Source organism: Hyperolius riggenbachi, chromosome 6, assembly GCF_040937935.1.
Source record: "Hyperolius riggenbachi isolate aHypRig1 chromosome 6, aHypRig1.pri, whole genome shotgun sequence".
Lineage (NCBI taxonomy): Eukaryota > Metazoa > Chordata > Amphibia > Anura > Hyperoliidae > Hyperolius > Hyperolius riggenbachi.
This window is the reverse complement of record NC_090651.1, coordinates 175,116,887-175,140,770: the sequence shown is the minus strand read 5'-3', so window position 1 is coordinate 175,140,770 and position 23,884 is coordinate 175,116,887. Positions and strand designations below refer to the sequence as shown.

General features: G+C 46.0%; 1 protein-coding gene across 1 annotated transcript in view; it reads left to right on the top strand.

Moving 5' to 3' along the window:
- The window catches only part of DDX47 (DEAD-box helicase 47), a 403,902-nt gene that overhangs the window by 12,916 nt on the left and 367,102 nt on the right, over window positions 1-23,884 (top strand). The window lies entirely within an intron of this gene.

The window sequence follows — 23,884 nt, the reverse complement described above, 5'->3', positions numbered from 1 at the left end:
TCCACCTTGCTTCTCGTTGTAGAAGTAGTTTATCTCTGTCACCTCCTCGCTTAAAGCGGATCCGAGATGAAAAACTATAACAAGTAACTTTTCTATATATCTTATCTAAAGTTTAGATAGTTTACACAGCAAATCTAGCTGCAAACAGCTTTAATAGAAAATGATTTCTTCCTGTGGTACAATGACAGCAGCCATGTCGTTTGTAAACATTACACAGAGGCAGGCTTATCTGTATCTTGAGCACTCAGCCTGTGAAAAAAACCTAATCCCCCTCACTCCTCCCCTCTGCCTCTGAAATCAATGGCTAGTAACACCTCCTCCTCCTCCTGCCCAGACTGAGCTCCCATGAGCCCTTGCTACTGCCAAGGCTGTCTGAAAACCTGTGGGCGTGGTTTATTTACAGTGGTGTGAAAAACTATTTGCCCCCTTCCTAAATTCTTATTCTTTTGCATGTTTGTCACACTTAAATGTTTTTGCTCATCAAAAACCGTTAACTATTAGTCAAAGATAACATAATTGAACACAAAATGCAGTTTTAAATGATGGTTTTTATTATTTAGTGAGAAAAAAAAACTCCAAATCTACATGGCCCTGTGTGAAAAAGTGATTGCCCCTCTTGTTAAAAAAATAACTTAACTGTGGTTTATCACACCTGAGTTCAATTTCTGTAGTCACCCCAGGCCTGATTACTGCCACACCTGTTTCAATCAAGAAATCACTTAAATAGGAGCTATCTGACAGAGAAGTAGACCAAAAGCACCTCAAAAGCTAGACATCGTGCCAAGATCCAAAGAAATTCAGGAACAAATGAGAACAAAGTACTGTAATTGAGATCTATCAGTCTGGTAAAGGTTATAAAGCAATTTCTAAAGCTTTGGGACTCCAGCGAACCACAGTGAGAGCCATTATCCACAAATGGCAAAAACATGGAACAGTGATGAACCTTCCCAGGAGCGACTGGCCGACCAAAATTACCCCAAGAGCGCAGAGAAAACTCATCCGAGAGGCCACAAAAGACCCCAGGACAACATCTAAAGAACTGCAGGCCTCACTTGCCTCAATTAAGGTCATTGTTCATGACTCCACCATAAGAAAGAGACTGGGCAAAAACGGTCTACATGGCAGATATCCAAGGCGCAAACCACTTTTAAGCAAAAAGAACATTAAGGTTCGTCTCAATTTTGCTAAAAAAAAACATCTCAATGATTGGCAAGACTTTTGGGAAAATACCTTGTGGACCGACGAGACAAAAGTTTAACTTTTTGGAAGGTGTGTGTCCCGTTACATCTGGCGTAGAAGTAACACAGCATTTCAGCAGAAGAACATCATACCAACAGTAAAATATGGTGGTGGTAGTGTGATGGTCTGGGGTTGTTTTGCTGCTTCAGGACCTGGAAGGCTTGCTGCGATAGATGGAACCATGAATTCTACTGTCTACCAAAAAATCCTGAAGGAGAATGTCTGGCCATCTGTTCGTCAACTCAAGCTGAAGCGATCTTAGGTGCTGCAGCAGGTCAATGACCCAAAACACACCAGCAAATCCACCTCTGAATGGCTGAAGAAAAACAAAATGAAGACTTTGGAGTGGCCTAGTCAAAGTCCTGACCTGAATCCTATTGAGATGTTGTGGCATGACCTTAAAAAGGCGGTTCATGCTAGAAAACCCTCAAATAAAGCTGAATTACAACAATTCTGCAAAGATGAGTGGGCCAAAATTCCTCCAGAGCGCTGTAAAAGACTTGTTGCAAGTTATCGCAAAGCTTGATTGCAGTTATTGCTGCTAAGGGTGGCCCAACCAGTTGTTGGGTTCAGGGGGCAATTTCTTTTTCACACAGGGCCATGTAGGTTTTGAGTTATTTTTCTCACTAAATAATAAAAACCATCATTTAAAACTGCATTTTGTGTTCAATTATGTTATCTTTGACTAATAGTTAACGGTTTTTGATGAGCAGAAACATTTAAGTGTGACAAACATGCAAAAGAATAAGAAATCAGGAAGGGGGCAAATAGTTTTTCACACCACTAGTTTATAGGGAATTAGGGTATTTAAAACAGAAAAGTATTTGGCTTGAGGAATGCCCTATAAACAATAGGAAAGGATCACAATTATGCAATGAGTAAAAGTTCACCTCAGATCCACTTTTTAGGGGGGAGGAATAGCATCCATGATAAACCACTGCAATTGCAATACTGAATGACCAGCCTGCACAAAGTGTCTAGAGACAGGTGTCTCATACTCTGCTTTCCCTGCAGAAAAATTTGTGATTGCTTGTCTATGCTCCTGAATCCTGCTCTTAGCCATGTGACTTGTCTTACCAATATAGACAAGATAGCATGGACCATAGACAACAAATGGTGTGCAACAGTAAAAACTATTCGTAATCTCTTTTTCCCGGTGCGAGGGTGCGAAATGTAGCTGCAGTATGAGACACCTGAGTATGAGACACCTGTCTCTAGACACTTTGTGCAGGCTGGTCATTCAGTGTCGCAATTGCGGTGGTTTATCATGGATGCTATTCCCCCTCTTAAGTGAGGAGGTGACAGAAATAAGCTGCTTCTACAATGAGAAGCGAGGTGGATTTGGAGATTTGGCTGTGTGTCACCTAGAGACCTTAATAAGAGTAATAATTTTGCCTGTTTTCTGATTTATTCCTTTTAGGGGAGCTTCTACAGATGAATAAATGGACATTCATCTCTGTTGCTTTAGATCTTGACTGCATACTGCTCTGTTGCTATGTATCCTTTTGATATAGTGCTAATTATGCGTGTAAGCTATTAAAGATAGAATATATGTAATTGATACTTGTAAGCTATACACACGTGTTCCTTGGTTGTTCTGCCAGGGTAGAAATTAGTGTGTAGTTCCCTGTACAGATTGGATGTAATCTCATTATGTAAATTGATGTCACTGCTGGGGGTGGGTATATATATTACCTGTTTAGGATGTGGGAGGTACACTTGAGGAAGGGCTGTGACTCCAATACAGCTTGTTGCTGCACAGCTCCTGAGTGCCGTGTCCTTCTTTGCAATTGTGTGCCTGACAAGGAAAACTGAATCGTATAACCTCGGAAACTGTATCTTTGTCTCATTATTTTTAGTATATTTAGCCAAAGTTTCAACATCCTGGGGCCAACTTTTTTTCCTTTATCAGTACTGTTGGTAGACCAGGTGTGAGTTTCATCTCAAATAAAGGAACAAGAAGTTTTTGCAGCGATCAGGTTTTTTTTTTGTTGTTGTTTTTAGCGGGATTGTCACCATAGAAATCAAATTTCAACAGCAACTGGTCTGAGTGTATTAAGTTATAAATATGCTAATCCTGCATTCAAAACTTTCTACTGTTATGGTTTGGAGTTATCACATACTTAAGGAGCACTGGCCCTTTAATAGTCAGTGCCAAACAGATGCATGCTGGGGGTTCCTTTTTTATCTATAATATATTCCTCCTCTTCCATGTATTTCCTTGCCTAGCTGAAACACGATCCCCTGCTCACTTGTGTTTACAAGCAAGTCTGAGGTGATTCAGCGATTTGAGGAGAAAAGAAAAAAAAAAGTAAAGGGCAGAAATGACCAGGGCTGTGGAGTTGGTACAAAAATCTTCCGACTCCTCAGTTTCTGAAACCACGACTCAGACTCCAACTCCGGATACCCAAAATTGCTCAGACTCCGACTCCTTAGTCTAATACTTAACAGGGCTGTGGATTTTGTACAAAAATCATGCGACTCCGACTCCCGACTCCGACTCCTCAGTTTCTAAAACCACGACTCCGACTCCAGGTGCCCAAAATTGCTGCGACTCCGACTCCTCGATTCCGACTCCACAGCCCTGGAAATGACATCAGGATTTAGCCTAAACTGTGAGCAAAAGACATGGTTCCCACAGGAACATAATTCTCCTCATTTACACTATATCATTCACTGAAATCAAAACATGGACAGTACAATACATGTGTTATGTAAGTAGATCAAGTATTTAACTACTTATGTGTTTTTTTTTTTTTTTTTTCCCTGGCATAGTATGGCTAATCCTACTGCTTTAAATGAATATACTGTAATAAAAATGCTAACATTTGTATACTGGTTGTCTCCTGTCAGTTTAAAGCACTTGAGAGCAGCTGCCATTAAAGACTCTGTAACAAAATTTTCAGTCTTATTTCTTCTAGTTCCTAAACCTGTTCTAATGTGGTCTGGATTACTGCAGCCTTTTCTAGTTGCACTGTCTCTGTAATATATCTAATCTTCTTTTCTTTGTCAAGCTTTGTCGACCCAGAGAGGAATGCACTGCCTCTGCTGTGATAAGAAGTTATGCACGCCCCCTGCAAGCTCAGTGTGTGCTTTGTTTATCCCTCAGACAGGTCTCTGCTCTCAATTTCAGCTTGTCTGAGGGGGGAGGGAGCTACCCATGCTGAGAATCGGACAGTACAGATTCTCTTTAAGGATGCCACCCTGCAATGATGGGGATTCTTGGCCAAGGACTTCTTAAAGGGAACCTTAAACCCCCCCCCCCCAAAAAAAAAACCCGTTTCACTTACCTGCGGCATCTACCAGCCCCCTGCAGCCATCATGTGCCCTCAGTCACTCATGGCTCCTCCAGTCCCCCGCAGTCAGCTAGATTTGTTTTGCCGGCAGGCCGCACGTGTACCTTTTGCACGAGTTCCCGCTGGTGCATGAAGCTATCGTGGACATTAACACGTAACTTAAAAAGGTACGTGTTGACGTCCGCTATAGCTTCCTGCACCAGCGGGAACGCATGCAAAGGTACGCATGGGGGCCCACCAACTCCGAGTCAGCAAAAACTGAACTAGCTGGTGGCGGGGGGCCGGAGAAGCCGTGGGGGACTGCAAGGGCACAGAATGGCTGGTAGATCCACCCCCCCCCCCCCCCCCCGGTAAGTGAAACTCTCCTTTCCCAGAACGTCATGTCACGACAGCGCTGAGAGGAGGACCAGCAAAATCGGTCATGCGGCCATTGGGTTCCTTTCCTCCAGCGCATCGGAGGCTTCTCCCCGCTCAGAGGCAGTTTTCAGTGTGCAGGGGCGCGCGGAAGTCCGTCAACCCGCAAGTGATGGAAGCAGGTCACGTGATGGCGTCCCACGTGACTGCCCACACCAGGAAATCATGCAATTCGACGGTGTGTGAGGAGCGTCAGCTGCAGCTCATTATGGAATGATTTCAGCGCATGGTCAGCAGGTATTTAAATGATTTACTTTTTTTCCTTGGCCTCTGTTTGTTTGAGGCCATGGAGGACGCTACAGGTCCTACTCCTCTGCAGTCTGCGGAGTCTGGCTCTGACCCTTCTCTGGCAGGCTATGGCAGGCTTCCTTTTGAGACAATCTGTTTTGTATATAGAAGGGGTGGATACTGATTAGTTTTTTCTGCTTTTGTCTTATAGGCCAAACCAGCAAAATCTGACAAGACGGATAAAACGAAATCTGATTCTAAATCTGAGACTTATGCTAGGCATACACCTAGCCAATTATGCGCCGGATCCCCGCTCGTCCGTGCGGACCGATCCCTGCTCGTCCCTGCCGGCGCTGCTTATCACCCGCTCGATTCCCCGGTATTGTCCGCCAGCGGGGAATCTATCCGGCAGGTGCCATCAGCGGCTCGATTGATAAGGGCTGAAAATGCCGTGTATGCCCGGCATAAGAGAAAATGTTGTGCTAAATGCAACACTCGTATTTCATCCTCTTCTAACTATGTCAATATTGTACTAAGGTGGTAAAGGATGAGTCACCTATGGTCTTTAAGGACTTAATGGGATGGATGAGAGCTGAAATGTCCACCGCCATTAAAGAGATTTAAATATTCAGCTATTTCTACCCCAGTTTCCACAGAACAACTCATTACTTCAGTATCCATTCCTGCTAGTACCGCAATAGAAGCATTTTCTTTACCTCCTCCTCCTATTCATGTGAAACAGATGCAGAAAAGGAAACATGTGGATTCTGAATGTTCAGAGTTATCTGAAGGAGAATTGGCTATATCTTCCTTGGAGGAAATATCCAATTCAGTGGAAACTGTTAGAAAGGATAAAGTACAGAAGTTTGCTTTTTCACCTGATCTAATGAAGGATTTACTATCAGCTATGCATTCTACCATGGGTATTACAGTGGAGGAAAAATTTGACTCCCCTGGATAGAATGTATCAGTCTAGCAGACACCCAAACTTTTTTTTTTTTTATTTATCCCGGTTCATTCTTCCTTGAAGGACATGAGGCCAAAACGTGCGTTCTGGCCTTGTTCGCTTTCTAAACGTTATCTTTCAACCCTGATGACCACAAACTTGGGGGGCCTGTGCCTAGAGTAGATCCATCATTATCCAGGGTGTCCAAAAAGACAGGTCTGCAGTTTGAAGATTTTGGAAATCTTAAAGATCCCATAGACAAAAAGATGGAAAATTTTACTCGGAGCCTGGGAGTCTTCTACTTTAACCTTTTAAACCAGCCGTAGCTTCCACAGCTGTGGGTAGATCTCTGAAAACGTGGCTTTTACAGACACAGGATAAGATTGCTTCAGGAGTACCTTGAGGAGATTCTCAATGATTTTCCTAATCTTCTTAATGCAACAGACTTCATGACTGATGCTGCTGACGACACAGTTAAATTAAAAGCCAGAACATCCGCTCTAGTTAATTCATCTAGAAGGGGTATCTGGGTTAAAACTTGGCAGGGAGATAACTCATCAAGATCCAAATTATGTGGAATTCCTTGTGAAGGAGGTTTACTTTTTGGTTCTAAACTAGATAACGCTCCACATGATGGAAAGAACGGCGGACGCCAAAAAGAATTTTCCAACTAAAAAGACAGTTTCAGTATAAACGGCCCTTTCGTAGTTCCAATAGAACAGAAACTGACAACAAAAATTCATTTAGAAGAAAGTTGGTCCCTAATAGATCTCAGAAGGGAAAAACCACACCCACTTCTGTCAATCAATCCTCTAAACAATGACGCCAGTGTCCCGGTGGGAGGGAGAGTTTCCCACTTCTGCGAAAGCTGGATTCAAGTTGTTCAGACTCAGTGGTTGTTAAACATCATTCTAGAGGGCTACACCATCCAGTTCGAGCAGGCTCCAGCAAAAAACTCCAGCTCCAAAAGATCAATCTCAACTAATAGCCCTTCAAAAAAAGGAAGCCTCACTACTTCAAAAAAAAAGTCATTCGGGAAGTTCCTACCTGTCAGATAGGTCAGGGGTGTTGTTCACCGGTATTTCTGGTAAAGAAACCACAGGGGGAATACAGATTCATCCTAAATGTAAAACACCTAAACAGGTACATACAAAATACAGAAAGTTTCGTATGGACAACATCCAATCAGTAAAAAATCTTTTCCAAAAAGACTGTCTGTTTTCTAGCCTCATTGGATCTAAAGGATGCTTACCTGCATATACCAATTTAACTAAGATCTCAACAGTATCTAAGGTTTGCCATAGAGCTTCATGGGAAGGTAAGACTTTTTCAATTGAATGCATTACCTTTTGGTTTGGCATCAGCTCCCTGGCTGTTTACAAAAAATTTGTCTGAGGTTTTGGCGGTACTTAGGGCTAGATCCATCAACATTTTGGGTTATTTGGATGATTTTTTGATATGGGGACAGTTTATTAATTCTGTTAACGCCCAGATAGACTTCTTTAGCTTTTTTTACAGTCACTAGGATGGTTAATTAATTGGTCTAAATCCTCCATGGTCCCTTTACAGAACATGGAATTTTGATCTCCTCTAACTGTAAGAAACTTTTTTCTTCCTGAAAGATAAACAATATTCTTAATATTGTTTCTTCTTTTCAGAATGCAGGTTCTATTACTTTAAGAAAAGCCATGGTGATTCTGGGAATGTTAACATCATCTTTTCTGGCAATCCTATGGGGTCAGTTCCATTCCAGACCTCTGCAGTTATGGATCCTAATAAGTTGGAACAAGGACCTCCAGATCTCTGGACAAGAGAGTAAAAATCCCTTATAACATAAGTTTCCCTAATGTGGTGGCTGGACCGGCAACATTTTTCAGAGGGTCGTCTATGGAATTTCCGTCACAGACAATCATCACAACTGATTCCAGTACCTGGGGATGGGGAGCACACCTGCGTTTGATTCCAGCTCTGGGTCACTGGAGCAAGGTCTGGAGAAAAATCTTCAAACAGTTGGGAATTACAGGCAGTCTGGCAAGCAAGCACTACAGCACTTCGGTACAGAGGTTTCCCATCAGCATGTACTGATTTGGACAGACAACAGCTGTGTAGTGGCCTATATCAATCGTCAGGGAGGAACGAGGAGTTATTTGTTATGGAATCGGGTATCTCGTCTGCTTCATTGGGCCGAGATCAACCTAAAATATTTGAGAGCCATTCACCTGAAAGGAACATTTAGAGCTGGTCCACACTAGACACAGTTGCAGGACGGACACTGCAGTCCGGATCAGGGGAAGTACCCACCGTACTGCAAACTGATGAAAGTGCATCAGTTTTGCATCAGTTTCCGTTCAGGTTTTTCCCTGACAGAAAACGTCACCATCATTGGGAAGGAGTGGGAGGATTTTTTTGGGCCAATCATAAAGCTCAGGCTATCCGTTTTAACATCCGTTTTTTGCCCGTGGAGCTGGAGATGCGTTTTCTCATTGCTTTCACTACCCCTGCGTGTATCCGTGGTCCTGATCCGTTGCGTGAAAATGCAGCAGATCCGGACCTTCCGGTCAGGTTTTGAAAACGGATCCGTTTTTTACTTGGGTGAGGCTGGCTGCTATTTTCAACATTAGTATCCGGGACTCCGTTTTTCATCAGGTTTGAAAAACGCAGCCACGGATACGTTTCCGGACCTAGTGTGGACCAGCTCTAAATCATCTAGCCGACTATCTAAGCAGGAACAGCATACATCAGGACGAATGGACACTAAACCAGGAGGTATTTGTGGATCTAACGAAGTGCTGGGGAATTCCAGTTATGGACCTGTTTGCCAGAAGGGAGAATTCAAAATGTCCAAGATTTTGCTCCCTGTGTCCACAGGACAATCCAGAAGTGATAGACGCATTTACAATAACTTGGAATCTGGGTCTGATGTACTGTGTTCCACCTGTATCGCTTCTACCTCAGATAGTGACAAAAAATATGGAAGGATCAAGCGCAGGTTCTTCTCATAGCACCCATGTAGCCAAAGAGATCCTGTTTCACTCTCCTAAAGAGTTTAGCCAGTACAGATCTAATATTACCAGACCGGACCTTCTTCTACAGGGACCAGCTTTTCATCCAAATCTAAAGATGCTTCATCTTTCCGCATGGAGCCTGAATGGAGCATTCTGAAGAATAAGGGTTTTTCGGATAAATTATCAGAAACTCTAATTCAGAGTAGGAAGGTGGTCACGAGACAAATCTACCAGAAAGCTTGGAGAATTTAAAATGAATGGTGTGTAATGATTTCGGCTGATGTGCACTCTTCATCATCAGTCCTAGAATTCCTTCAGTGTGGTTTTCAAAAAGGACTTAGTACCAGTACCTTAAAAGTTCAGACTTCTGCTATTAGCGGTTTTTTTTTTTTTTTTTGAGCAAACGTTAGCTCAGGAAGAATATTTCATCTGATTGTTTGAGGCTTTGAAGAGACTTAAGGTGGCCGTACACTGGCCCGATTCGCGGCAGTTTCGACAGCAGATTCGATCCTGGGATTGAATCTGCTGCCAATCGTTCGCGGTAAAAGCACCCGCCGATCCGATTTCCTCCCGAAATTGGATCGGCCCGTCGATCGCGCCGTGCGGGAAATTACCCTCGATCGCCCGCGGGTAGGGAGCGCGTCGCTAGCGGCATCCGATCAGGTATACATTACCTGATGCTGGCTCCCGGGCATCTTCTCCTCGCTGCACGGCTCTGTTCCGGCTCCATCCCGGCGCTTCCTGTGTCACTGCAGTGACCAGGAAGTTCAAATAGAGGGCGCTCTATTTGAACTTCCTGGTCACGGAGTGACACAGGAAGCGCCGGGATGGAGCCGGAACAGAGCCGTGCAGCGCGGAGAAGATGCCCGGGAGCCAGCATCAGGTAATGTATACGGGGGGGGGGGGGGGGGTTACAGGCGGCAGGAGTAGCTCAACAGATTGTGATCGGTTTCAGGCTGAAATCTATTCACAATCTGTTTGCAGTAAAGGCAGCCATACGATCCCTCTCTGATCAGATTCGATCAGATAGGGATCTGTCAGCTGGTCGATCTAATGGCAAATCGACCAGTGTATGGCTACCTTAAGACCAATAGTTAGATCAAAGGTGCCTACTTGGGATCTCAATACAGTCCTTTTAAGCTTTGTGTGACCCACCATTTGAGCCTTTAGATGAGATCTATAAGATTATTAACTTTGAAAAAGTTTTCTTACTAACCATAACATAGGCAAATGCAGGGGGGGGATTACAGCTGCCCAGAATCCCCCCCTCAGACCAGGGCCCGGTACAGCGTCTGGGGACAGGTACAAGTTGAGACACCAGAATATCTGCAGGTATCCTGCAGCTCACAGCGCTGCCCCTTTCTTTCCCTGCTACAGTTGACTTTGGATGGAGCAGCAGCGTGTGTACAGAGTATGGAGTGGGGAACTTAACAGAGTCAGGTATGAGCACAGCCCTGTGCCCTGCTGCGTGAATGCTTCACTTTCCCCTTTATTACCAATGTTGGCTGTCCTCATTATTATCTGTATCCAAACTGCTCCTGATTGATCCCGTTGTCGGTCGCTCGGACGGGAAATTGCATTATGTGTACCCAGCATGATGTCCTACCATATTATTATACTGTATTGTGTGTGGCTGAGGGAGACCTTTTAGGAATCCTCCCTCTTGAAAATCCTGGGTTTGCCCCTGCATAACTGCAACTGCTAGAAGAATTAGTGAGCTACAGGATTTTTCTGTCAGAGAACCTTATTGTATAATTTCTGATGACAGAGTTACTTTGAAGTTAGACGCTTCTTTTTTGCCCAAAGTAGTATCTACATTTTTCCAGTAACCCTCCAGGACAGGTATACATCGAGATCTGGCCCCTCCCAGGAAACGGGAAATATCCCACAGCCTCTCTATAAATTGAAATAATTGTCAGGTGATCGGCAGTATGGATGTTTCCTGTTCCAGGGACAGGTCTCTATACCAGTGCTGCAGTCCTGGAGAGCCTGGGGGGCTAAGGGCTATTGGTGCTGCGGGAGACATGGCAGATCATTAGGCTTTGATACCTGGTGTTCCCCGCGTACCTCCCTTCATGGCTCAGAGTCTGGTGGTCCCGGAGGGGAGATGGCTGCAGCGTTACTTTCTTTCATGGCAGTTGCCGTCGTCTGGAGGGACGAATGGAACAGAGCAGGCATAGGTGAAAGCTGTAAGCTGCAGTCGCATGGTCCAGGACTTAAGATGGCCGCTCGGGTACTTCCGGATTTCGTCACTTCCGCCAGATAGACAGGGCTGCGGCGTCCCAGTGTATTCGCACTCGTGCAGACCCAAAATGGATACAGCAGAAGCAACAGCAAGGCCTGAGACCAGCCAGGCGGCTGCTCAGGATTCAGAGCCAAGGTGACAGGAGCCTAAACGGGATTCTAGCAAGGTACTACAATGGGTCTGATTTGCTTCTGTCTAAGGGCTTGGGTGTTTTGCTGCTTGTGCTGGCTGTATCTGATTAAGGGACTAAAAGTAATTAATGCATTTCTGTGGAAAGTAATATCACTGACTATGGAGCTTTAAAGGCAAATGTGGTTACATAAGTCTTTTTGGTTTATTTGCAGAACACTTCAGCTTCTATTTCTACTGAAGCATCAGAGGCTGCTAGGTCCAAGAAACTCTTTCCCTTTTGTAATACTAAAGTGTTATATGTGTAATCTGCATTTACATACAGTATAAGGATTCCCTTAGAATCTGTGAAAGAGATGGCAGAAAAAGTTTTCAGAGAATCTGTCTTCAGTCAGTCAACAGTTGTTAGTAATGGCTTAAGCTCCTACTACTTCAGGAACAGTTATTCCATCTTCACCTGTTACTCAGCCAATTAATCAGCAAGCAGTGGTAATTGCACTTTGCAAATTGATTTACCACCTCTACCTACTCCTTAATCAGTTATCCAATTACCTGTAATTAATACTGAGATTACTGTTGGCACACCTGTTGTGGATCAACCTAGATATGTGCAAAAAAAGCCAAAAAACTGATGAATTATTAAAAAAATATAATTCATTAGGCTTTAAAATCTGATGTTCCCTAGTCTGTTTCGACACATGACTTATGCGGGCACGGAAGATGAATAGCCGATGTGTGTTTTTTTTTTTTTTTTTTTTTTTTTTTTTTTTTTTTTTGCTTGCTTTGAGAGCTGACTTTGCATTTTATTCATAACTGGTTGTATTCATTATGTATTGAAGGCAGAAATGTTTTGTTTGTCTGTGTCCAGGAGCTTTCACAGTGCGGTGTTAACCACTTCCCGACCGCCGTATAGACAATTGGCGGCCAGGAAGTGGACCCCGCAAGGACCGCCGTATTGACAAATGGCAACAGTCCTTGTAAGGGCACGGGCGGCGCGATCGCGTCATTCGTGAAGCGATTGGCCGCCGGCGCCTGACTCCGCCCCGCTTGCGCTGTAACCCGCCGGCCGTTCGGAAGCGCCGGCGGGTTACTAGCACCCGGATCACCGCATACAAAGTGTATAATACACTTTGTAATGTTTACAAAGTGTATTATACAGGCTGCCTCCTGCCCTGGTGGTCCCAATGTCCCAGGGACCACCAGGGCAGGCTGCAGCCACCCTATGTTGCACCCAAGCACACTGATTTCCTCCCCCCGCCCACCCCCCAGACCCCTGTTTGCACCCAATCACCCCCCTGATCACCCATCAATCACTCCCTGTCAGTATCTGTCAACGCTATTTTTTTTTTTACACCCCCCGCCCCCTGCCCCCTCCTGATCACCCTCCCCTTCTGTGTACTGTATGCATCTATCCCCCTGATTACCCATCAATCACCCCCTGTCACTGCCACCCATCAATCAGCCCCTAACCTGCCCCTTGCGGGCAATCTGATCACCCACCCACACCAATAGATCGCCCGCAGATCCGACGTCAGATCACCTCCCAAGTGCAGTGTTTACATCTGTTCTCTACCCTAAACACCCACTAATTACCCATCAATCACCCCCTGTCACTGCTACCTATCAGATTAGACCCCTATCTGCCCCTAGGGCACTCAATCACCCGCCCACACCCTCAGAATGCCCTCAGACCCCAGCCCTGATCACCTCGCCAGTGCATTGCTTGCATCTATTCCCCCCTCTAATCACACCTTGAGACACCCATCAATCACCTCCTGTCACCCCCGTAGCACTCCTATCCATCAGATCAGGCCCAATACAACCTGTCATCTAAAAGGCCACCCTGCTTATAACCGGTTCCACAAAATTCGCCCCCTCATAGACCACCTGTCATCAAAATTTGCAGATGCTTATACCCCTTAACAGCCATTTTGAGACATTTGGTTTCCAGACTACTCACGGTTTTGGGCCCGTAAAATGCCAGGGCGGTATAGGAACCCCACAAGTGACCCCATTTTAGAAAAGACACCCCAAGGTATTCTTTTAGGTGTATGACGAGTTCATAGATTTTATTTTTTGTCAAAAGTTAGCGGAAATTGATTATTTTTTTTTTTCACACAGTGTAATTTTTCACTAACTTGTGACAAAAAATAAAATCTTCTATGAACTCACCATACTCCTAACAAAATACCTTTGGGTGTCTTCTTTCTAGAACGGGGTCATTTGTGGGGTTCCTATACTGCCCTGGCATTTTAGGGGCCCTAAACCGTGAGGAGTAGTCTAGAAAACAAATGCCTCAAAATGACCTGTGAATAGGACGTTGGGCCCCTTAGCGCACCTATGCTACAAAAAAGTGTCTAATGTGGTACCGCCGTACTCAGGAAAAGTAGTATAATGTGTTTTGGGGTGTATTTTTACACATACCCATGCTGGGTGGGAGAAATATCTCTGTAAATGACAATTGTTTGACCTTTTTTTACACACAATTGTCCATTTACAGAGAGATTTCTCCCACCCAGCATGGGTATGTGTAAAAATACACCCCAAAACACATTATACTACTTTTCCTGAGTACGGCGGTACCACGTGTGGCACTTTTTTACACCCTAAGTACGCTAAGGGGCCCAAAGTCCAATGAGTACCTTTAGGATTTCACAGGTCATTTTTGTTTCAAGACTACTCCTTGCGGTTTAGGGCCCCTAAAATGCCAGGGCAGTATAGGAACCCCACAAATGACCCCATTCTAGAAAGAAGACACCCAAAGGTATTCCGTTAGGAGTATGGTGAGTTCATAGAAGATTTTATTTTTTGTCACAAGTTAGCGGAAAATGACACTTTGTGAAAAAAAACAATTAAAATCAATTTCCGCTAACTTGTGACAAAAAAATAAAAACTTCAATGAACTCACCATACTCCTAATGGAATACCTTGGGGTGTCTTCTTTCTAAAATGGGGTCATTAGTGGGGTTCCTATACTGCCCTGGCATTTTAAGGGCCCTAAACCGTGAGGAGTAGTCTTGAAACAAAAATGACCTGTGAAATCCTAAAGGCACTCATTGGACTTTGGGCCCCTTAGCGCAGTTAGGGTGCAAAAAAGTGCCACACATGTGGTATCGCCGTACTCGGGAGAAGTAGTATAATGTGTTTTGGGGTGTATTTTTTACACAAACCCATGCTGGGTGGGAGAAATACCTCTGTAAATGACAATCTTTTGATTTTTTTTACACACAATTGTCCATTTACAGAGATATTTCTCCCACCCAGCATGGGTATGTGTAAAAATACACCCCAAAACACATTGTACTACTTCTCCCGAGTACGGCGATACCACATGTGTGGCACTTTTTTGCACCCTAATTGCGCTAAGGGGCCCAAAGTCCAATGAGTGCCTTTAGGATTTCACAGGTCATTTTGAGAAATTTTGTTTCAAGAATCCTCCTCACGGTTTAGGGCCCCTAAAATGCCAGGACGGTATAGGAACCCCACAAATGACCCCATTTTAGAAAGACACCCCAAGGTATTCCGTTAGTAGTACGGTGAGTTCATAGAAGATTTTTATTTTTTTGTCACAAGTTAGCGTAAATTGATTTTTATTGTTTTTTTTTTTTCACAAAGTGTCATTTTCCGCTAACTTGTGACAAAAAATAAAATCTTTTATGAACTCAACGTACTACTAACGGAATACCTTGGGGTGTCTTCTTTCTAAAATGGGGTCACTTGTGGGGTTCCTATACTGTCCTGGCATTTTAGGGGCCCTAAACCGTGAGGAGTAGTCTTAAAGAGGAAGCGACACCCATGGTAACCTAAAAAAAAAACACATATATAAGTAGATAAATACTAGTTCTACTTGCATAACTGATGTATTGCGCTGTGCACGTTATGATTTCTGTGAATTTTATAAAGGAAAAGCAGAAAATCCTTTCCCAGGCAGTGGCCATCTCGGCAAGGAAATGCTGACATCATATCCCCCCTGACTCTTGTTTTCCCCCCCTCCCTTCTCTTGCTCATTGTCTATTCATTATCTGCCCTCCTCCCAGAGTCTTCAGACACTCCCACTGGGGTGTATACTAGGAACAGCTCACTGTCTTATGTCATCATTGTGCGACTCAGTACAGCTGTGTTTACATCACAAAAGCAGGGTGATTTCAGAGCACACATTGTGTCTGCAGAGATCGGATTTCAGCTGTAGCTGCAGACAGGAAAAAGTAAGTAATTTTCTTGTTTTATTTCTCGGTCTCCTTCTGTACATCCAGCCTATTTACCGTATGTACAGTATTTGCAGCAGTGCCAGAGTGTACTGACTGAATTTCATGTGATTATTTTTTATTTCCCTGTCTCTTTGTGCATACTGTAATAGATCTGAGTGACAACATGTGCAGTTACAGAGAAAGTGACAAGTGAGGAGTAGGATGAACTGATCCAACAATATATTGGTGACTCTGTGATTTTCACTGCTCCTGTGGTCAGATTTTTTTATTTATTTTTTTGGAATGGAATATATATTTATTTATTTATTAGGAGAGAGGGGGAGAGAGTGTATAAGTGTAGCCAGTTCTGTACCCCCACTAGTATAAGTGTAGCCAGGTCTGTACCCCCACTAGTATAAGTGTAGCCAGGTCTGTACCCCCACTAGTATAAGTGTAGCCAGGTCTGTACCCCCCACTAGTATAAGTGTAGCCAGGTCTGTACCCCCACTAGTATAAGTGTAGCCAGTTCTGTACCCCCACTAGTATAAGTGTAGCCAGGTCTGTACCCCCACTAGTATAAGTGTAGCCAGGTCTGTACCCCCACTAGTATAAGTGTAGCCAGTTCTGTACCCCCACTAGTATAAGTGTAGCCAGGTCTGTACCCCCACTAGTATACGTGTAGTCAGTTCTGTACCCCCACTAGTATAAGTGTAGCCAGGTCTGTACCCTCACTAGTATAAGTGTAGCCAGGTCTTTTCCTCCAATAGTATAATTGTAGCCAGTTCTGTACCCCCACTAGTATAAGTGTAGCCAGGTCTTTTCCTCCAATAGTATAATTGTAGCCAGTTCTGTACCCCCACTAGTATAAGTGTAGCCAGTTCTGTACCCCCACTAGTATAAGTGTAGCCAGTTCTGTACCCCCACTAGTATAAGCGTAGCCAGGTCTGTACCCCCACTAGTATAAGTGTAGCCAGTTCTGTACTCCCACTAGTATAAGTGTAGCCAGGTCTGTACCCCCACTAGTATAAGTGTAGCCAGGTCTTTTCCTCCAATAGTATAATTGTAGCCAGTTCTGTACCCCCACTAGTATAAGTGTAGCCAGTTCTGTACCCCCACTAGTATAAGTGTAGCCAGTTCTGTACCCCCACTAGTATAAGTGTAGCCAGTTCTGTACCCCCACTAGTATAAGCGTAGCCAGGTCTGTACCCCCACTAGTATAAGTGTAGCCAGGTCTTTTCCTCCAATAGTATAATTGTAGCCAGGCCTGTCCCCCAATAGTATAAGTGTAGCCAGGTCAGTACCCCCACTAGTATAAGTGTAGCCAGTTCTGTACCCCCACTAGTATAATTGTAGCCAGTTCTGTACCCCCACTAGTATAAGTGTAGCCAGGTCTGTACCCCCACTAGTATAAGTGTAGCCAGGTCTGTACCCCCACTAGTATAAGTGTAGCCAGGTCTGTACCCCCACTAGTATAAGTGTAGCCAGGTCTGTTCCCCCACTAGTATAAGTGTAGCCAGGTCTGTACCCCCACTAGTATAAGTGTAGCCAGGTCTGTTCCCCCACTAGTATAAGTGTAGCCAGGTCTGTACCCCCACTAGTATAAGTGTAGCCAGGTCTGTACCCCCACTAGTATAAGTGTAGCCAGGTCTGTACCCCCACTAGTATAAGTGTAGCCAGGTCTGTACCCCCACTAGTATAAGTGTAGCCAGGTCTGTACCCCCACTAGTATAAGTGTAGCCAGTTCTGTACCCCCACTAGTATAAGTGTAGCCAGGTCTGTACCCCCACTAGTATAAGTGTAGCCAGGTCTTTTCCTCCAATAGTATAATTGTAGCCAGGCCTGTCCCCCAATAGTATAAGTGTAGCCAGTTCTGTACCCCCACTAGTATAAGCGTAGCCAGGTCTGTACCCCCACTAGTATAAGTGTAGCCAGTTCTGTACTCCCACTAGTATAAGTGTAGCCAGTTCTGTACCCCCACTAGTATAAGTGTAGCCAGTTCTGTACCCCCACTAGTATAAGTGTAGCCAGTTCTGTACCCCCACTAGTATAAGTGTAGCCAGGTCTTTTCCTCCAATAGTATAATTGTAGCCAGGCCTGTCCCCCAATAGTATAAGTGTAGCCAGTTCTGTACCCCCACTAGTATAAGCGTAGCCAGGTCTGTACCCCCACTAGTATAAGCGTAGCCAGGTCTGTACCCCCACTAGTATAAGTGTAGCCAGTTCTGTACCCCCACTAGTATAAGTGTAGCCAGGTCTGTACCCCCACTAGTATAAGTGTAGCCAGGTCTGTACCCCCACTAGTATAAGTGTAGCCAGGTCTTTTCCTCCAATAGTATAATTGTAGCCAGGCCTGTCCCCCAATAGTATAAGTGTAGCCAGGTCAGTACCCCCACTAGTATAAGTGTAGCCAGTTCTGTACCCCCCACTAACTGGCTACAATTGTAGCCAGTTCTGTACCCCCCACTAGTATAAGTGTAGCCAGTTCTGTACCCCCCACTAGTATAAGTGTAGCCAGGTCTTTTCCTCCAATAGTATAATTGTAGCCAGGCCTGTGCCCCCACTAGTATAAGTGTAGCCAGGTCAGTACCCCCACGAGTATAAGTGTAGCCAGGTCTGTACCCCCACTAGTATAAGTGTAGCCAGGTCAGTACCCCCACTAGTATAAGTGTAGCCAGGTCTGTACCCCCCACTAGTATAAGTGTAGCCAGGTCTGTACCCCCACTAGTATAAGTGTAGCCAGGTCTGTACCCCCACTAGTATAAGTGTAGCCAGGTCAGTACCCCCACTAGTATAAGTGTAGCCAGGTCAGTACCCCCACTAGTATAAGTGTAGCCAGTTCTGTACCCCCCACTAGTATAAGTGTAGCCAGGTCAGTACCCCCACTAGTATAAGTGTAGCCAGTTCTGTACCCCCCACTAGTATGGGTGTAGCCAGTTCTGTACCCCCCACTAGTATGTGTAGCCAGTTCTGTACCCCCCACTAGTATGTGTAGCCAGTTCTGTACCCCCCACTAGTATAAGTGTAGCCAGTTCTGTACCCCCCACTAGTATAAGTGTAGCCAGGTCTTTTCCTCCAATAGTATAATTGTAGCCAGGCCTGTGCCCCCACTAGTATAAGTGTAGCCAGGTCAGTACCCCCACGAGTATAAGTGTAGCCAGGTCAGTACCCCCACGAGTATAAGTGTAGCCAGGTCAGTACCCCCACTAGTATAAGTGTAGCCAGTTCTGTGCCCCCACTAGTATAATTGTAGCCATGCCTGTGCCCCCACTAGTATAATTGTAGCCATGCCTGTGCCCCCACTAGTATAATTGTAGCCAGGCCTGTGCCCCCACTAGTATAATTGAAGCCAGTTCTGTACCCCCACTAGTATAAGTGTAGCCAGGTCAGTACCCCCACTAGTATAAGTGTAGCCAGGTCAGTACCCCCACTAGTATAAGTGTAGCCAGGTCTGTACCCCCCACTAGTATAAGTGTAGCCAGGTCTGTACCCCCACTAGTATAAGTGTAGCCAGTTCTGTACCCCCACTAGTATAAGTGTAGCCAGGTCTTTTCCTCCAATAGTATAAGTGTAGCCAGGTCAGTACCCCCACTAGTATAAGTGTAGCCAGGTCAGTACCCCCACTAGTATAAGTGTAGCCAGTTCTGTGCCCCCACTAGTATAATTGTAGCCAGGTCTGTACCCCCACTAGTATAAGTGTTCCCCCCCCCCCCCCCCAGTCTAAGTGTGGCCAGTCGGTCCCCGCTCTCCCCCCGGATAAGTGTAGCCAGTAGGTCTACAGCCCCCCCCCCCCCCCCATAAGTGTAGCCAGTGAGTCCCCAGTCTCTCCCTGGATAAGTGTAGGCAGTTTGTCCCCAGTCCTCTCCCCCCCATAAGTGTAGCCAGTGGTTCCCTGCCCCCCCCTCCCAGGATAAGTGTAGCCAGTCGCTCCCCGGTCTTCCCCCGGATAAGTGTAGCCAGTTGGTCCCCAGCCCCCCATTAGTGTAGCCAGTGGGTGCCCGGCCTCCCCCCCCCGGATAAGTGTAGCCAGTGGGTCCCCGGTCCCTACCAGGATAAGTGTAGCCAGTGGGTCCCCGGTCCCTACCAGGATAAGTGTAGCCAGTGGATCCCAGGTCCCCCCTCCCCCCGGATAAGTGTAGCCAGTTGCTCCCCGGTCTTCCCCCGGATAAGTGTAGCCAGTTGGTCCCCCCCCCCCCCCATAAGTGTAGCCAGTGGTTCCCTGCCCCCCTCCCCGGATAAGTGTAGCCATTTGGTCCCCAGTCCCCCCCCAGGATAAGTGTAGCCAGTGGGACCCTGTTCCTCCCCCCCTCCCCCCCCAGGATAAATGTAGCCAGTGGGTCCCTGTCCCCCCCCCCCCCCCCCCCCAGGATAAGTGTAGCCAGTGGGTCCCTGTCCCCCCCCCCCCCCCCCCCCCCAGGATAAGTGTAGCCAGTAGGTCCCTGTCCCCCCCCCCAGGATATGTGTAGCCAGTGGGTTTCAAATTCTGCTCCCCTCCCTCCCCATTCAGAATCTATCTCTCCCCCCAGTCCCAGCGATCTCCCCCCCCCCCCCCCCCCCCCGGCGTTCAAGAGTGCAGGTGGGAAAGGGTAGCCAGTGTGGGCAGGGGAACATTGGGGGGCTCCGCAAGATGCCCAATAGGCGGCAAGTTTAGTTGCCTGTTCTGACGGGAGCTGGGAAACTGTCTCCTGAGGTGGCGGTGGTGGTCCTCTTCACGCGGCGATATGGCGGACGGCAGCGGCACGGATGTCCTCCTTGATGGGTGTCCTCCTCAGCGGCTTCCCTCAGCGTGGCAGCGGCGGTGACGTGTAGCTCCGGGCTTCCTTCTCAGCAGGCTCCCTCCAGGCAGCGGCGGTGACGGGCGGCACAGGTGTCCCCTCCAGGCAGCTTCTTCCTCAGCGGGCTCCCTCCAGGCAGCGGCGGTGACGGGCGGCACAGGTGTCCTCTCCAGGCGGCTTCCTCCTCAGCGGGCTCCCTCCAGGCAGCGGCGGTGACGGGCGGCACAGGTGTCCTCTCCAGGCGGCTTCTTCCTCAGCGGGCTCCCTCCAGGCAGCGGCGGTGACGGGCGGCACAGGTGTCCTCTCCAGGCGGCTTCCTCCTCAGCGGGCTCCAGGCAGCGGCGGTGACGGGCGGCACAGGTGTCCTCTCCAGGCGGCTTCCTCCTCAGCGGGCTCCAGGCAGCGGCGGTGACGGGCGGCACAGGTGTTCTCCAGGCGGCTTCCTCCTCCAGTGACAGCAGCTACTGAAAGGTCCTCTTCCCACGGTGGCTGTGACTGACACCTGTGGCGTCTACTTTAGACGTCACATGCGGTGTCAGCCAACCAGAGAAGAGGAGCGATATGGGTGGCGAAGCAGGGGAGGGATGGGTGGGTTAGGAGGGGAAAGTAACGAATATATTATACATAGGAAAGCCCACAGCGTGCTAGGCGCCGGCGATGGCGAAATCAAGGTCCAGTGCAGCATTATGCTGCAATATGAAAAGGCATATCTGCAGACATCTTTTTTAAAAATTTTGAATACGGGATAAGAATCTCTATTTAACTAAACACTCACATCAGTTGCTGTTGAAATTTGATTTTTGTGGTGACAATACCGCTTTAATACGAAATTTCTCAAAATGACCTGTGAAATCCTAAAGGTACTCATTGGACTTTGGGCCCCTTAGCGCAGTTAGGGTGCAAAAAAGTGCCACACGACGTATCGCCATACTCAGAAGTAGTATGTGTTTTGGGGTGTATTTTACACATACCCATGCTGAGTGGGAGAAATCTCTCGGTAAATGGACCATTGTGTGTAAAAAAAATATTAAAAAATTGTCATTTACAGAGATATTTCTCCCACCCAGCATCTGTATGTGTAAAAATACATCCTAAAACACATTATACTGCTTCTACTGAGTACAGCAATACCACATGTGGCACTTTTTTGCAGCCTAACTGCGCTAAGGGGCCCAAAGTCCAATGAGCACCTTTAGGCTTTACAGGGGTGCTTACAATTTAGCACCCCCCAAAATGTCAGGACAGTAAACACACCCCACAAATGACGCCATTTTGGAAAGTAGACACTTAAAGGTATTCAGAGAGGGGCATGGTGAGTCCGTGGCAGATTTCATTTTTTATTTTTTTTTTTGTCGCAAGTTAGAAGAAATGGATTTTTATTTTTTTTGTCAGTGTCATTTTCCGCTTACTTGTGACAAAAAAAATATCTTCTATGAACTCACTATGCCTCTCAGTGAATACTTTAAGATGTCTTCTTTCCAAAATGGGGTCATTTGGGGGGTATTTATGCTATCCTGGAATTTTAGCCCCTCATGAAACATGACAGGGGGTCAGAAAAGTCATAGATGCTTGAAAATGGGAAGATTCACTTTTTGCACCATAGTTTGTAAACGCTATAACTTTTACCCAAACCAATAAATATACACTGAATGTTTTTTTTTTTTTTTTAAATCAAAAACATGTTTGTCCACATTTTTCGCGCTGCATGTATACAGAAATTTTACTTTATTTGAAAAATGTCAGCACAGAAAGTTAAAAAAATCATTTTTTTGCCAAAATTCATGTCTTTTTTGATGAATATAATAAAAAGTAAAAATCGCAGCAGCAATCAAATAGCACCAAAAGAAAGCTTTATTAGTGACAAGAAAAGGAGCCAAAATTCATTTAGATGGTAGGTTGTATGAGCGAGCAATAAACTGTGAAAGCTGCAGTGGTCTGAATGGAAAAAAAGTGCCTGGTCCTTAAGGGGGGTAAAGCCCTAGGTCCTCAAGTGGTTAAAGAGACACTGAAGCGAAAAAAAAAATTATGATATTATGATTTGTATGTGTAGTACAGCTAAGAAATAAAACATTAAGATCAGATACATCAGTCTTAGGGCCTTTTCCCACTAGCCTGCGATTTGCTTCTGATCGCAAATCGCAAGGTACATTAACCACCCTGGCGTTCTGATTAAATCGCCAGGGTGGCTGCGGGAGGGTTTTTTTTAAATAAAAAAAAAACTATTTCATGCAGCCAACTGAAAGTTGGCTGCATGAAAGCCCACTAGAGGGCGCTCCGGAGGCGATCTTCCGATCGCCTCCGGCGCCCAGAATAAACAAGGAAGGCCGCAATGAGCGGCCTTCCTTGTTTTGCTTATATCGTCGCCATAGCGACGAGCGGAGTGACGTCATCGACGTCAGCCGACGTCCTGACGTCAGCCGCCTCCGATCCAGCCCTTAGCGCTGGCCGGAACTTTTTGTTCCGGCTGCGCAGGGCTCAGGCGGCTAGGGGGGCCCTCTTTCGCCGCTGCTCGCGGCGAATCGCCGCAGAGCGGCGGCGATCAGGCAGCACACGTGGCTGGCAAAGTGCCGGCTGCGTGTGCTGCACTTTATTTGATAAAAATCGGCCCAGCAGGGCCTGAGCGGCAGCCTCCGGCGGTGATGGACGAGCTGAGCTCGTCCAGACCGCTCAGGAGGTTAAACTAATGGAAACTGCAGCAGCAATTTCCATTAGTGCGATCCGATTGCGATGCGATTTTGGTCAAAGCGCAATCGTCGCCCTGCCGCGTTTTGTATGCGATTGAGCTGGACTATAATGAATATAGTAGCTCAATCTTAATCACATGGTGGAAATTGAAACGCAATTGCGATCGGAATCGCGATCGCATTTCATAGTGGAAAAGAGCCTTAATTGTTTCCAGTACAGGAAGAGTTAAGAAACTCCAGTTGTTATCTCTATGCAAACAAGCCATTAAGCTCTCCGACTAAGTTAGTCGTGGAGAGGGCTGTTATCTGACTTTTATTATCTCAACTGTAAGTGAACTGTTTACTTTTTCTCTGCTAGAGGAGAGGTCATTACTTCACAGACTGCTCTGAAAGACTAATTTTGAATGCTGAGTGTTGTGTAATCTGCACATATTATAGAATGATGCAATGTTAGAAAAAACACTATATACCTGAAAATTAAAGTATGAGAATATTTTCTTTGCTGCTAATCTTCTAGTAATTATTCATAGTACACAACCAATTTACTATATCAATTTTTTTTTCGCTTCAGTGTCTCTTTAAAGTCGCACGGTAGAAAATGTTTCCACACAGATTAACCACTTCCCGACCGCCTAACGCACAGAGGCGGCCAGGAAGTGGAGCCCTGAAGGACCGGCTCACCCACAGAGGCGGCGGTCCTTCTAAGGGCATGGGCGGAGCGATCGCGTCATCCGTGACGC